Genomic DNA, 5,207 nt, shown 5'->3' on the forward strand with positions numbered 1-5,207 from the left:
CGGATTCAATACTCAGGACTCAAGAAGAAAGGAAGCCAAAGCATAGAGCTCATTTATTCTTTCAAAAGAAGGTGCACATGCAGCTAGGACATGTGACACACAAAAACAATAAGTCAAGCAGTTTTTATACTTTTTTCTACAAACAATTACAATGCCTCAGCACAGGATGTGGCAAATGAAGGTCAGTGACACATTTCTTTTTTCAGGGCAGGATCCCCTTGACCCTAGGGTCCCAACAATAGGTTATTCTTTTATTCTTTAACTGGTCAAACCTTTGATTTCTTTGATTTCCCAACATAGCCAAAGGTAAATTTTAAGCCTGTCATCCTTCTAAAATTAACATGGCAACAAAACAGTGCTGAAATACTGAGTGACTATTCCTGCTATTCAAGCTGAACATTTTAGAGATAGGGGCCAGGGGAGTGTTGTGGGGGGGGTGTGTGTCAGTGGAATTATGAGATCTGAACATGATTCCTCTCAGTCAGATTCCAGCTCCACTTTGTTTTAATAGCTTGGTAATGTTTATTTAGTTGAAAACTTCAAGGTCCTATTTTTTTCTTTTGAATACTCTGTCCACAGAAGCATATCACTACAATCCTGTACTTTACTTGTAGCTTTTTGTGTTTTATTATGACCAAAAACCACAATCACACAATGACACAATTTGCAAAACTTAGCTGGTCTGCTTTTCATATGATAAATAGCCTCTCTCTGAGAATTAACTTCTTTTCAGTTTTCCACTCAAACTGATTTTGAGAAACCAGGGTCACCATCATGTTCATGAAAAACCTAGGGAGCTCTCTTTTGTATGTTGGAACCCCAGAAGAGTATGTTGGGTTAAAGATATTCATGGGTCCATATTTATTCAGAACCATAGTGCATCAGCTACTCCTCTTGTCTTCTCACTATATGTTTATATTTATTACTTAGCCAGAGGACACCATTCATTCAAAGCAAGACCATTTAATGAAATAACATAGTAAGAAAATTAGCAGTAGGCCATATACCCCATAAGTCTGAAGGAATGTTTTTTGACAAATACATACACTATAGAGGAAAGATTGGTTATAATTATGGAACATACATGAAGGCAGGCAAACGAAGAAAATATATTACTGGGGAATACACATAGAAGGCTTTTATGGAAGGAATCTGTATGGCTAGGCCACATATATGGAGAGTATATATGTAGGGCACACAAATAGTCAGGACACAAACATGACTAAAGCATCTCACACTTCCAGTGCTGTTGATGCCTTTTATGAGATCATAATAATGTTCTCTTTGCTGAAAATATAGCTTGATTACCAGTGCTGGGCATATAGACTCTTCAGGGTTTCATTCTGCTGGGCATTAGCTATAGGCATGGGTTTGTTCCTATCAGTTTCTGGGCTTCATCTCTTCTAGGCAACTTGCTGGCCACTGAGGCCCTCATAAGCTAAGACATAGTGACTAGAAAGTCTCTTTCAGATACTATCAGTACTTTCAGGCTATAACTAGGGGTTATGAGCTGCCATAATTCTTACCTATTTTTTTAAGCTAGATAAAGTGACCTTAGGCTATTAATAATTTTTCTTATTTTAATTCCCTAATGATGACCTTCTGTTTCAGACAATGTTACAGAATTAGAAATACCATTTGAATCTGTATTAACCCATTATGGGAATTTTGTGGCCCCAAATCCCATTGCAGATGACTCTGCTAAAAAATAAAAAATCTCACAGAAGTTATGTGGGTGGGAAGCACTCTAATTTCCCTAAGCAACTATGAAGATTTATCCAGAGCTGTCATGAAAATGAATAAATAGGTGAAAGGAAGAAAAAAGAGTACAAAGAACCTCTTTACTTCAAATTAATTGCTTCAAATCTATCCAGTCTTTCACCATTAAATGTAACCAGCAACAAAACTCCCAAGCTTTGATCTGACTTGTTCTCACCTTAAAGTAGGAGAATGTACAATACGTGCAAAATACATGAGACTGCATTCTGTTTATTTTTTATGTTGTATTGTATTTTTATTTATTAAACATTTCCCAATTGCATTTTTGTTCAGTATTTATTATTTTCCAGTTACATATAAGGATCCTTTACAACATTTGTTTTCATAGGATTGTTAGTTCCAAATTTTTCTCTCACCCTCCCTTTTTTCCCTCCTCCAAAGACAGAAAGCAATCTAATATAGGTTATATATATGCAGTTACATTAAACATGTTTCTGCATTAGTCATATTGTTAAAGAAGAGTCAGAGCACAAGGGAAAAACCTCAAAAAAAAAAAAAAGGAAAAAAAAACCAGTCCAAAAGTAGAAACAGTATGGTTCAATCTGCATTCATAAACCACATTTCTTTTTTCTGGAAGTTGAGAATGTTTTCTACTATGAAGTTCTTTGAAATTGCTTTGGACCATTGCATTGCTAAAAAAGAGCTAAGTCTATTGCCATTGTTCATCACACAATGTTGCTGTTACTGTGTATAATGTTCTCCTGATTCTGCTACTCTCAGTCAGAATCAGTTCTTGTAAGTCCTTTCAGGTTTCCCTGAATTCCTCCTGCTCATCATTTCTTTTCACATTGATTTTTTAAAACTTTGTGTTCTAAATTTTCTTCTTCCCTCCTTCCTCAAGCCTCCCTATTAAATCCAGCAATTCAATATAAGTCATACATGTGCAGTTATGCAAAACGTCTTCTCATTAGTCAGGTTGTGAAAACAAATAGACAAAATACCTTTAGAAAGAGGAGCTAACAAATAAAATTATACTTCAATCTGTATTCAGATACCATCAATTCTATCTCTGTTGATGGTTTGCATTTTTCATACATACTTCTGATAGCATCCTGCTCATCATTTCTTTCATATTTACTATTGTTAACTGTTTTACCCTTCATCTTATTCCCTCCCCTTGATATTTACTCTATTTTCTATCTTCCTTCACCCTATCCCTCCTTGAAAATGTTTTGCTTTTTACTGTCCCCTCCCCCAATCTGCCTTTCCTTCCATTTCCTCCGCCCTCCTTTCCCCCTTCCCCTCCCACTTTCCCACACAGCAGTATATGCTACTATACCCTCTTGAGTGTGTATGTTATTCCCTCTTTGAGCCAATTCTGATGAGAGTTAGGCTCACTCACTCCCCTGCTCCTTCCCCATCTTCCCCTCTACTCCATAAGCTTTTTCTTGTTTCTTTTATGTGAACTACTTTTCCCCAATCCACCTCTCCCTTTCCCTTCTGCATTCTGTTTATATTCAAAACTGAAATTAGGTCTCCTTTGGTGGGAACCTTCCTACAGTTAGCAAACATGCTCCTTGAGGCCTGAGAGAAAATCTCATCCATGCCCATCAGAGGTAAGGGGAAGATAGAAATCAGTTCTTTTCCTTATTCCCCTTCTCTTGTCCTTGCCCTGATTCCCTTGTTTTCAGGTAAGCCCTGCAGATCTTCAGTTTGCTTTCAGATTTAAATCATTCAAATTTTTCTGCTAAACCCTTTCAGCCCCAGTAACAGACTAATAATTCCTTATAAAATCAGATAATTAGTCACTTTTGTTATATGGTTGTCTTTACTTCCCCAGAATGATTCACTAAAAAGTAACTTTTTATAGCATATTTCCAAAGCCCTGTACATATGGCACCCTTCAAAATTCTAAGCAATTACATACCTGCCCACCTACACTTTCCCTCATTTCAGTCCCTTATACAGATCTGAACCCTGCTGATCCATTATAAACTGAAGATTGAGCAATACTTTCATTATCATTAACTTTTTCTCAGTGCATATGTAGGTAACTGCCAAATCTAAGGATGAGGAACAGAGAGAGATTACTGTTCCTTCTATTCTGGTGATCACTAACAATTTATCTCAGAACACTGTAATTCAATTCAAGAAGTATTTATTAAGTTCTTATTGTGTGACTATCACTTCTACACATGCAAAGTTAAATGCAGATTAAGATAATAATGTGAATAACTATACTACTTTTATGGCAATTAAATCCTCTGGCAATTATTTTTGGTGGAAAGGAAGTGATTATTCTGAAAATTCAACCCCCATCAAAAATTCTATAAATGCCTTGGGCAGATAGTCTCAGTATATACATACACATCCCCACATATGAAAAATAAAACCAAAAACTAATCTATAGAACTAGAGTAAAGAAGTACTATTTTTATATGCAGATGATGCTGTTCACTTTGAATAGTGTTAATAGATCTTTGACAACATAAAGAAAAAAGTGCAGATAGCACGTTTCTCAAAACATTTCAATCATTCAAATTCTATTAACTCTTACATTGTAACCACAAACATCATTTATGAAAAAGACATGTTCCAAAGATGTCTTAAGGGAGTTATTTATATTGAAATTCCTTATTATTTTATTAGGAAATATTTTACATGTCAGAAAATTGAGACATAGATTATGGTCACAGCAGTATTTAAAAGAATTAGAAATTTAAAGTACTCATAAATAATAACTTAAAGTTTCATTTATTTGTAGAGAACCCTGTTACTAAAATAGATCTACAGAGAACTATATTTATCAATACATAGCTATATAAATAGATATTTTGCAAGTCATATCAAAACATATAATTTTGGTCTTTAGTGATGTATAACAATAGAAAGATCTATATTTAATAAATACTGATTTTTAAAAAATGTTAGTACTTACTAGTGAGTTGCTAATTATTATTATGAGACTTGGGTTTGAGTCTCAGATCTGTCACTTACTTATCATGTAACTATGGGCTTGTTACTTACCCTTGGAAAAATCTCAGTTTCCTTATATGTATAATGGGATTACAATGTGTGTGTGTGTGTGTGTGTGTGTGTGTGTGTACATAATGCTGCTACATTAGCAACAAAGTGCCATAACTATCCAGAATCTATATCAGGGTTCTTGTGAGGAAAAAAAAAAACATTTATAAACTGCTTTGAACTATAAAAAGTGAGATATTATCATTTCTTCAAATAAGTACATAAGCTATCCATTGAAACTTATGTCAGGAATTTTACATGAAAAAGCACCAATATATAAGACTATATTACTCCATAAAGCAACAAAAATAGGGAGCCTATGCAAATAGAACAGACACAAATCTTATTATGTAGTTCAAATGACTTTGATGAAGGTTAGGATTTCCTACATTGCTTCAAGAAATATTTCATAGTTGACATGTTTTTGTTCTCGTTGAGCAAGAAAACAATCATCTTTTAATAAC

Source organism: Dromiciops gliroides, chromosome 1 (genome assembly GCF_019393635.1).
Source record: "Dromiciops gliroides isolate mDroGli1 chromosome 1, mDroGli1.pri, whole genome shotgun sequence".
Lineage (NCBI taxonomy): Eukaryota > Metazoa > Chordata > Mammalia > Microbiotheria > Microbiotheriidae > Dromiciops > Dromiciops gliroides.